Source organism: Ranitomeya imitator, chromosome 2 (assembly GCF_032444005.1).
Source record: "Ranitomeya imitator isolate aRanImi1 chromosome 2, aRanImi1.pri, whole genome shotgun sequence".
NCBI classification, from domain to species: Eukaryota; Metazoa; Chordata; class Amphibia; order Anura; family Dendrobatidae; genus Ranitomeya; species Ranitomeya imitator.
In genome coordinates, this window is record NC_091283.1 from 644,685,206 (window position 1) to 644,696,623 (window position 11,418).

The window sequence follows — 11,418 nt, forward strand, 5'->3', positions numbered from 1 at the left end:
AATGGTTGTCTCCACTCAACCAGCAGCCAGGGAAGGCTGTGTGCGACAATGCTGCAAACCTGGGTGCGGCCCTTCGTTTTATCCCACTATCCCGGAATAGATGGGCTTCTGCAGAGGGCACGGTCGCTGTGTGCTCACTTGCGCCGTTCGCATCCCGCAGCTCAACGACTTACCTTCTACAGAAGTCGTTGGGCCTGCCAGTTCACTGGCTGAAATGCGATGTGCTCACATGGTGGAATTCAACTCTGCAAATGTTGCAGCGACTGTGGCAGCACCGACGAGCCCTGGTGCAATACATTATGACGTATAGCCTGGGCCAACGAGATCAAGAGGTGGGGCAAATCACGCTGCAGGAGTGGTCTCAGATCAGAGAACTATGCACCCTACTGCACAGTTTTGAAATAGCAACGAAGATGTTTAGTGCTGACGATGCCATTATCAGCATGACCATTCCGGTGATATACATACTGGAACACACCTTACACAGTGTTCGGAGTCAGGTGGTGGAACAAGAGGAGGAGGAGAAACAGGAGGAGTCGTATGCGGAAGAGATAATATCTCCAAGGTCAAGAAGGTTGGCAGCACCAAGGCGGCTGGCATTGGAGGCTGGGGGAGAGGGATTACCGAGGGCGCATGGTAGCAGCCAAACTGTTGAGGAAGGTGCAGGAGGCGAGGAAAAAGTGGAGGACGAACTGACGCTGGGCATGGAAGACTCATCAGATGAGGGAGACCTTGATCAAATTTCTGTTGTGCGAGGTTGGGGGGAGAGGGCAGAAGAAGGAAGCATGATTCTCACCTCACCACCACCAAGACAACAAGGACTTGGTCCTCCTGGATGCGCAAGATACATGAGTGCCTTCTTGCTGCACTACCTGCAACATAACCCTCAGATTGTCAGAATCCAAAGTAATGCCGACTACTGGGTTGCCACACTCTTAGATCCCCGGTACAAAAGCAAATTTGGCTAAATAATTCCTGCCATAGAAAGGGATTCACGCATGCAGGAGTATCAGCAGAGACTGTTACAGAATCTAACATCTGCTTTTCCACAAAACACCAGTGGTGCATGTAGTGAATCTCTGAGTTCTAACTTGCCAACCGTGGGTCTATCGAGTCATCACTCAAACCGTAACAGTAACATCATATCTGGTGGTAACAGCAATTTTTTCCAATCGTTTCAAGATTTTTTTTAGACCATCCTTTGCAAGGCCACAGGAGACAAGAAGTCTGACGCACAGCCAACGCCTAGAGAGGATGGTATCTCCAAGTTAACATCGATGCCATGACTGTGGAACTGGACCCTTGCTCATTTTGGGCTTCCAATCTTGAAAAATGGCCTGAGCTCGCCACTCACGCCTTGAAATCTTGTCGCGCCCCGCAGCCAGCGTTCTCTCTGAACGTGTGTTCAGCGCTGCTGGTGGTGTGCTGACAGATAAGTGCACGCGGCTCTCCAGTGACAATGTAGACAGACTAACGTTCATCAAGATGAACAAATCCTGGATCCACAAGCACTTTTCTACCCCTGTGTCATCTTGGGGAGACTAAAAGCTTGAGGATTTTTGAAAATCACCTCACCAACCGTTTTAAAAAACTCTGGCGAAATTGATGCCACTTAAGTGGTGTCTGTGGCCAAATTTTTGGAAAAAATGGAGACTCTTTTATTTAGTCCCCTTGCTGAGTTTTACATGACGTTGTCATCGTCAATTCCAGGTGGGGTCGTCTGCAGAGTTGTTAACTCATACTATAGCCTGGGATTCAGAGGTCTGCTCCAAAGCTTCAGTGTCTGTTAGTCAGCAGAGTAGCCCAGCCACCCAACGCCTGTTTACCTAAGTACTATTTTTAATGGCATCTGGCCCAGGAAATCCTTTTGGGCCTAGTAGAACTTAGTGCTACTCAGCAGCGTACCCCACCCATGAAGCAAGCTACACCGCCTGTTTACCTTACTATTTTGTAACGGCATCTAGCCCAGGAAATCCTTTTGGGCCTAGTAGAATTTAGTGCTACTCAGCAGGGTACCCCATCCATGAAGCAAGCTACACCACCTGTTTACCTAACTACTATTTTGTAACGGCATCTAGCCCAGGAAATCCTTTTGGGCCTAGTAGAATTTGGTGCTACTCAGTAGCGTAGTTCCCCCATGAAGCAAGCTACACCGCCTGTTTACCTAACAACTATTTTGTAACGGCATCTAGCCCAGGAAATCCTTTTGGGCCTAGTAGAATTTAGTGCTACTCAGCAGCGTACCCCACCCATGAAGCAAGCTACACCGCCTGTTTACCTAACTACTATTTTGTAACGGCATCTAGCCCAGGAAATCGTTTTGCGCCTAATAGCATTTTGTGCTACTCAGCAGAGTACCCCACCCATGAAGCAAGCTACACCGCCTGTTTACCTAAGTACTATTTTTTAATGGCATCTAGCCCAGGAAATCCTTTTGGGCCTAGTAGCAATTTCTGCTACTCAGCAGAGTACACCACCCATGAAGCAAGCTACTCCGCCTTCTTCCTTTCTCAATCTAACCCCTTGGCTCTGGGGTGTCCACTCTCCCTCCAGCTCTCTCCTTCTCACAGGTGGACTACCGTGTGTTTTCACACTGTGGCGAATCTTTTGGGCCCAGGCATAAGAAGTCGTCGAGGTAATGGATAATATGTGCCGCCTTACAAACGTCCATGACGACACATTCGAGGAAGCAACTAAACGCCTCAAATAGTGAGCAGGATATGGAGCACCGCATGGGCATACAGCTATCTATGTAGTATGCTCCTTCACAGAAGCAGCCCAATGGGAGGACACTATTCGGAGGCACAGGTAGTAACCGGAACGCTCCCTCAATGTCTTGACCCGCCTGATTGCCTCGTCAAAGGAGATACAGTACATAGTACTGTACTTGGTTCCGCGTCGATGTTGTCGTTTACTGACCTGCCCCTTGGATATGACAAATGGTGGATTAGTCTGAATGTATTGGGTTCATTTTTTGGCACAACTCCCAACGGGGGTGCCACTACGTCTTCTAAGGAAAGTGTTCTGAATGGACCCGCCGCCATTCTACCTAAAGATCTTTATTTTTTTATTTTTTTTGTTAAGACGTCTGGGTTTTGGTAGGCTGATTTTAGATTTTTACTCCAGCCTTTCTTGATTTTAGAAGGGCATGACATGCCTATATCTGTGTCTCCTCCTCCTTTTTCTCCTCCACCTCTTTCCTTTTCACATGACTATATGTAGTTGTGACTTTTCCATGTGTTTGTTGTGTCTTCTGAGCAGTTTGACAGCTTTTGGACACCTTTTAAGGTGTTTTCTATGTGTTTTCTATGTGTTTGTATATGTTTGTGTTTGCCTGCCATTGGTTTCAATGGGGTTCGACGGTGTTCGTCGAACGTTCGACGAACATTCGTCGAACACGTCCCTGTTCGACGAACCAACCGAACCCGAACACTAGGGAGGTGGCTCAACACTACATATAACGCATACTTTTAGGAGGAAATGTTATTATTTTATTGCAATACAAGTGATAAAATATACATAAAATATACATAGTTGGTATCATTGTGTTTGTAATGACACAAACTATAAAATGATCATAACATTTGTCCCTCTGAAGGGAACACTAAAAAAAATTGGAACCACTGTTTTTTTGTCACATTTTCTCACAAAAGATGGAATAAAAAGCGATCAAAAAATCAGACACCCCAATCAGTGCCAAACTAGAAAACTTCCCTCAAAAAATAATCCATGATATAGCTCCGTCAACAGAATAAAAAAAAAGGTTATATCTCCCAGAATACTATGACACAAAAATATGTCGTACATATAGTGTACAAACATAGTAAAAAATAAATACAACTATATAGATTTAATATTTTGCCAATCGTACTGACCTGTGGAAAAAAAGGTTAATATATTACTGATTCTGCACAGTTAATGTTGGAAAAAATAAACCATATTTGAGAAAAGAAAAGTTAATTTGTAATTCTTTCCTGTATATTGCACATTGATCTCTTGAAGAACCTTTTGGGGTCAAAATAGTCACTATACCCACTGATAAATTCGTTGGGGAGTTATAGGTTCCAAAAATGTTTTTTTTCTGGGTAGTTTCCTCTGTACTAACACATCAGGAGTTCTGCAAATGCAATGTGGCAACAAGAAGCCATTCCAGCAAATGTGCACTCCAAATAATGCTGCTTCTCTTCGTTGCTGTGCTTTGTGCCCGTACAGTAAGGTATTTCCATACTAGGAAGAGATTGCAAAAAAAAATGAGATGTTGTTTCTCCTGTTACTCCTTTTCATATTGAAAAATTGGGGGTTAAAGCTACATTGTAATGAAAAATATGGTAAATAATTAATGCTTTCCATTTTGTTGATGGCTGAGGTCAGGTACAATGTAGCCTATCAACAAAGATAGGCCCCACAGCAGAGAGGTGGCACTGGACCTGTGCAGGGTAAAAAATAAAACTGGAAAACCACTTTAACCCCTTTACCCCTAAAGGGTAGTTTGCACGTTAATGACCAGGCCAATTTTTACAATTCTGACCACTGTCCTTTATGAGGTTATAACTCTGGAACGCTTCAACGTGATTCTGACAATGTTTTCTCGATACATATTGTACTTCACGATAGTGGTAAAATTTATTTGATATTACCTGCGTTTATTTATGAAAAAATGGAAATTTGGCAAAAAATTAGAAAATTTCGCAATTTTCCAACTTTGAATTTTTATGCAATTAAATCACAGAGATATGTCACACAAAATACTCAATAAGTAACATTTCCCACATGTCTACTTTACAACAGCACAATTTTGGAACCAAAATTTTTTTTTATTAGGGAGTTATAAGGGTTAAAAGTTGACCAGCAATTTCTCATTTTTACAACACCATTTTTTTTAGGGACAACATCTCATTTGAAGTCATTTTGAGGGGTCTATATGATAGAAAATAACCAAGTTTGACACCATTCTAAAAACTGCACCCCTCAGGGTACTCAAAACCACATTCAAGAAGTTTATTAACCCTTCAGGTGTTTCACAGGAATTTTTGTAATGTTTTGAAAAAATAAACATTTAATTTTTTTTTCACAAAAATACTTAATTCAGCTCCAATTTGTTTTATTTTACCAAAGGTAACAGGAGAAAATGGACCATAAAAGTTGTTGTACAATTTGTCCTGAGTACGCCAATACCCCATATGTGGGGGTAAACCACTGTTTGGGCGCATGACAGAGCTCGGAAGCGAAGGAGCGCCATTTGACTTTTTAATGCAAAATTGACTGGAATTGAGATGGGACGCCATGTTGCGTTTGGAGAGCCCGTGATGTGCCTAAACATTGAAACCCCCAAAAGTGACACCGTTTTGGAAAGTAGACCCTCTAAGGAACTTATCTAGATGTGTGGTGAGCACTTTCACCCATTAAGTGATTCACAGAAGTTTATAATGCAGAGCCGTAAAATAAAAAAATCATATTTTTTCACATAAATTATCTTTTTGCCCCCAATTTTTTATTTTCCCAAGGGTAAAAGAAGAAATTGGACCCCAAAAGGTGTTGTACAATTTGTCCTGAGTACGCTGATACCCCATATGTGGGGGTAAACCACTGTTTGGGCGCATGGCAATGCTCAGAAGGGAAGGAGCTCCATTTGACTTTTCAATGCAAAATTGACTGGAATTGAGATGGGACGCCATGTTGTGTTTAGAGAGCCACTGATGTGCATAGACATTGAAACCCCCTACAAGTGACACCATTTTGGAAAGTAGACCCCCTAAGGAACTCATCTAGATGTGCTGTGAGAACTTTGAACCCCCAAGTGTTTCACTACAGTTTATAACGCAGAGCCATAAAAATAAAAATTCTTTTTTTCCCTCAAAAAATATTTTTTATCCCCCAGTTGTGTATTTTCCCAAGGGTAACAGGAGAAATTGGACCCCAAAAGTTGTTGTCCAATTTGTCCTGAGTATGCTGATACCCTAAATGTAGGGGGGAACTACCGTTTGGGCGCATGGGAGGGCTCGGAAGAGAAGGTGCACCATTTGGAATGCAGACTTAGATGGAATGGTCTGCAGGCGTCACATTGCATTTGCAGAGCCTCTAATGCAGGGGTCCCCAACTCCAGTTCTCAAGGCCCACCAACAGGTCATGTTTTCATGATTTCCTGTGCATTGCACAGGTGATGCAATTATTACCTGGGCAAGACTAAGGAAATCCTGAAAACATGACATGTTGGTGGGCCTTGAGGACTGGAGTTGGGGACCCCTGCTCTAATGTACCTAAACAGTAAAAATCCCCCAAAAGTGACCCCATATTGGAAACTAGACCCCGCAAGGAACTTATCTAGATGTGTTGTGAGAACTTTGAACCCCCAAGTGTTTCACTACAGTTTATAATGCAGAGCCGTGAAAATGAAAAATCCTTTTTTTTCCACAAAAATTATTTTTAGCCCCCAGTTTTGTATTTTTCCAAGGGTAACAGTTGAAATTGGACCCCAAAAGTTGTTGTCCAATTTGTACTGAATACGCTGATACCCCATATGTGGGGGGGAACCACTGTTTGAGCGCATGGCAGAGCTCGGAAGGGAAGGAGCGTCATTTGGAATGCAGACTTAGATGGATTGGTCTGCAGGCGTCACATTGCTTTTGCAGAGCCCCTAATGTACCTAAACAGTAAAAAAAAACAGAAGTGACCCCATATTCGAAAATAGACCCCCAAGGAACTTATCTAGATGTATTGTGAGAACTTTGAACCCCCAAGTGTTTCACTACAGTTTATAACGCAGAGCCGTGAAAATAAAAAATCTTTTTTTTTCCAGTAAAATTATTTTTTAGCCCCCATTTTTGTATTTTTCCAAGGGCAACAGTTGAAATTGGACCCCAAAAGTTGTTGTCCAATTTGTCCTGAGTATGCTGATACCCCATATGTTGGGGAAACCATAGTTTGAGCTCATGGCAGAGCTCGGAAGGGAAGGAGCATCATTTGGAATGCAGATTTAGATTGATCTGCAGTTGTCACATTGTGTTTGCAGAGCCCCTAATGTACCTAAACAGTAGAAACCCCCCACAAGTGACCCCATATTGGAAACTAAACCCCTAAGGAACTTATCTAAATGTGTTGTGAGAACTTTAAATCCCCAAGTGTTTCACTACAGTTTATAAAGCAGAGCCGTGAAAATAAAAAATCTTTTTTTTCCACAAAAATTATTTTTAGCCCCCAGTTTTGTATTTTCCCAAGTGTAACAGGAGAAATTGGACCCCAAAAGTTGTTGTCCAATGTGTCCTGAGTACGCTGATACCCCATATGTTGGGGTAAACCCCTGTTTGGGCCCACGAGAGAGCTTGGAAGGGAAGGAGCACTGTTTTACTTTTTCAACGCAGAATTGGCTAGAATTGAGATCGGACGCCATGTCGCGTTTGGAGAGCCCCTGATGTGCCTAACCAGTGGAAACCCCCCAATTATAACTGAAACCCTAATCCAAACACACCCCTAACCCTAATCCCAATGGTATCCCTAACCACACCCCTAACCCTTACACACCCCTAGCCCTAATCCCAACCCTATCCCAACCATAAATGTAATCCAAACCCTAACCCTAACTTGAGCCACAACACTAACCCTAACTTTAACCCCAACCCTAACTGTAGCCTTAACCCTAGCCCCAACCTTAACCCTAACCCTAGCCCTAATCCTAACCCTAGCCCTAACCCTAGCCCTAACCCTAGCCCTAACCTTAACACTAGCCCTAACCCTAATGGGAAAATGGAAATAAATACATTTTTTTAATTTTTACATTTTTCCCTAACTAAGGGGGTGATGAAGAGGGGTTGGATTTACTTTCATAGCGGGTTTTTTAGCGGATTTTTATGATTGGCAGCTGTCACACACTAAAAGACGCTTTTTATTGCAAAAAATATTTTTTGCGTTACCACATTTTGAGAGCTATAATTTTTCCATATTTGGGTCCACAGAGTCATGTGAGATCTTGCTTTTTGCGGGACGAGTTGACATTTTTATTGGTTCCATTTTCGGGCACGTGACATTTTTTGATCGCTTTTTATTCTGATTTTTGTGAGGCAGAATGACCAAAAACCAGCTATTCATGAATTTCTTTTGGGGAAGGCGTTTATACCGTTCCGCGTTTGGTAAAATGGATAAAGCAGTTTTATTCTTCGGGTCAGTACGATTACAGCGATACCTCATTTATATCATTCTTTTATGTTTTGGCGCTTTTATACGATAAAAACTATTTTATAGAAAAAATAATTATTTTTGCATCGCTTTATTCTCAGGACTATAACTTTTTTATTTTTTCTTTGATGATGCTTTATGGTAGCTCATTTTTTGCGGGACAAAATTACGTTTTCAGAGGTACCATGATTATTTATATCCATCTTTTTGATCGCGTGCTATTCCACTTTTTGTTTGGTGGTATGATAATAAAGCGTTGTTTTTTGCCTTTTTTTTCTTTTTTACGGTGGTCACTGAAGGGGTTAGCCAGTGGGACAGTTTTATAGGTCGGGTCGTTATGGATGCGGCGATACTAAATATGTGTACTTTTATTGTTTTTATTATTTAGATAAAGAAATGTATTTATAGGAACAATATATATATATATATTTTTTTTTTTTTTTGGGGGGGGGGATTTATTTTTTATTTTTTTTACACATGTGAATTTTTTTTTTACACTATAACATTGCCCTGGGGGGGGGGGGGGGGGCATCATGTTATAGTGTACGATCGCTGATCTGACACTTTGTTGTGCACTGTGTCAGATCAGCGATCTGACATGCACTCCTGCAGGCTTACCAGCGCTTGCTCTGAGAAGGGGCTGGTAAGCCACATCCCTGCAGGACGCGGATGCAGCCCCATGGCCATTTTGGATCTGGGCCTGCTGCAGGGAGGAGGTAAGAGACCCTCGCAGCAACGCGATCACATCGCGTTGCTCCGGGGGTCTCAGGGAAGCACGCAGGGAGCCCCCTCCCTGCGCGATGCTTCCCTATACCGCCGGAACACTGCGATCATGTTTGATCGCAGTGTACTGGGGGTTAATGTGCCGTGGGGTGGTCCGTGACTGCTCCTGGCACATAGTGCCGGATGTCAGCTGCGATAGTCAGCTGACACCCGGCCGCGATCGGCCGCGCTCACGCGCATATGACGTACTATCCCATCGGTGGTCATACTGGCCCACCCCACCTCGACGGGATAGTACATCTAATGTCAGAAAAGGGTTAAGGACAGTTTAAGCATAAAACCTTAAGTTTCAATAAATTCAGAATATTAAATATTTTGTAGTTCCTGCCCCAAACCCAATAATTCATTATCCTGTATCAGGAACAGACTGAGCACACTAAAAATCAGGATTTATGGATAAAATAAAATGTGCATTTATTGCATAAAAGACGAGGCACTTGTTCAGGTTCCTTCCTCAGGTGTAAAGGGCAATATATGGAGTCATTTATTTAGTAAATGGTTACATACTCTGGCAGATATATGATTCATCAACATAGTTAACGAACACAAGACTAAAACACAAAAAAAGTCAAAACAATATCTATCTAGGAAAGACTGAAACATAAAAAAATTGACTACTAATATATTTAATGAGTGTGATCAACAGACATCTTCAAACCCTATGGCTGTAAAATGCATTTTTTTTAAATATATTTTTTTATTAACGAATAAATGGAAAGGATTATGTACGGTAAATTCAGATAAATCACCTTAATTATAGTTAATTTTATACGTTTGCTCTTTATTATGTTCAAGTAAAAAATGTTTAGATACTATATCAAATATTATTTTGAATCTGCACCCTACTATTCATCTGTCTCCACACCCTCCATGCACACGATAACTGCACTTGATACTTGACTATTGCACTTAAACACACGGGCTGATGACCGGATCATGCAGCTTTATATGAAAATCCCTATTTATTATAATTGCCAGACCTGAAATAACAAGCACTTTTCACCTATTGTGTCCCCCCATTTCCTTGTAGATGGTAAGCTTGCGAGCAGGGACCTCACTCCTAATGTCACTGTTTAAATTGTCTTAACTGGTATTGAATTTATTGTCTGTGCATGTCCCCGCTTAATTGTAAAGTGCTGCGGAACATGTTGGCGCTATATAAATAAAAATTATTATTATTTATTATTATTATATGTGTCAAAAAATATACATCTATGTAAATGACTGCATATTTTTCTGCGTGCCCCTGAGGAAGCTAACAGATTGGTTTCAAAATGGTTCATTGTTTTTCATGCAATAAAAAAAATATATATACACATATATAATTTTTTTTTTTTTTTTTTTTGTCCATGGTGGAGCCCATATAGATCCTGTTTCCTTGTGCGCACTTGCACAACCTCAGTGGGTCAGTGCACTTATGTAATCATCCCAATTTTGCCCCTACAATTTTACACTTTCGGGGGGCTTTTCCTTCTTTTGTTCCTATTATTTCTCTCTATAAAACTCACAGGATCCATGAAGCTGAGATATAGGGAGCTTGGTTAAGTTCTTACACTATAGAGCGGCTTCAACTGTACCTGTACAAGCTATAACAGAAGCAGCCAACAGTGGGAAATAGCCAAGAAGTCCAAAATGGATTTCAGGAAAATCAAATCATGGGTTACTACAGTATTTTGTTCATCTCACCTGCAGCTCCAAACTGTGAGAACGTCACCAAACAAGTCACCAAATCTGAAATTTCGGGATCTCATGCCACTTTCATGAAAACTAGCTGAAGGTGTCAAGCGTACAAAGCACTGTCTCCCGGAGATAATCTATGATAGATATCTACCTGTGATCATGTCATAAAGCTCTAACAAAACACAAATGTAGATATATTCACAAGTGTTCTTACCGATTCTGATCAGCAATCCTGAGATCTGGTTTACAACACCTCTACGGCAAACACTCACCTGTTCTCTTGTGTTGTCGTAACTTCATCAGCTTAGCCAGTTCCTCTTACGTTGGAAAACCCAGGGCGTATTGTTGCTCTGTTAATCTTAAGCAAAGAGTGTCACCAGTAAGGAAATTTTCATTTTTTTTTTTTTTTTGTATACTTCCTTGAGAAATATGAGGCTAAACACTATTTTTAGAGTTGCTCAACCACTTTATTACTGGAATCAAGAACAATGGTTATCAATCCAAAATAGTATAAAAGAAAGCAGGGTAGGATTACTAATAAAATATAACTTTTAGTATCACACAAAAAAACATGAATAATATCGACAATGAACATTAACAAAAAATCACATAAAACATCACTCAGCCAAGGTGATGATCGGAAAAATCAGGGTATCATTGTCTGCAAAAAACATAACTTCAAACCCATAATGAAATCCAAAGAGCAACAACAATTGAATCAACTGTTCTGGTATAGAAAAACAGTATAGAGTATATGAAGGAAAGATCTCACCTCACATTACTCCT

At 41.3% G+C, this 11,418-nt stretch overlaps 1 protein-coding gene across 4 annotated transcripts in view; it reads right to left on the bottom strand.

The window, feature by feature from the left end:
- LOC138665396 (membrane-spanning 4-domains subfamily A member 4A-like) overlaps positions 1-11,023 on the bottom strand; it is a 269,436-nt gene extending 258,413 nt beyond the window's left edge. For 2 of the 4 annotated variants that reach the window (XM_069752835.1, XM_069752829.1), the window contains exon 1: positions 10,847-10,916. The gene's annotated coding sequence lies outside the window, so the exon portion shown is untranslated. Of the gene's footprint in view, positions 1-10,846 lie in introns of all 4 variants that reach the window. The other 2 variants (XM_069752830.1, XM_069752834.1) reach the window with 2 other exon arrangements.
- Positions 11,024-11,418: the final 395 nt, after the last annotated feature.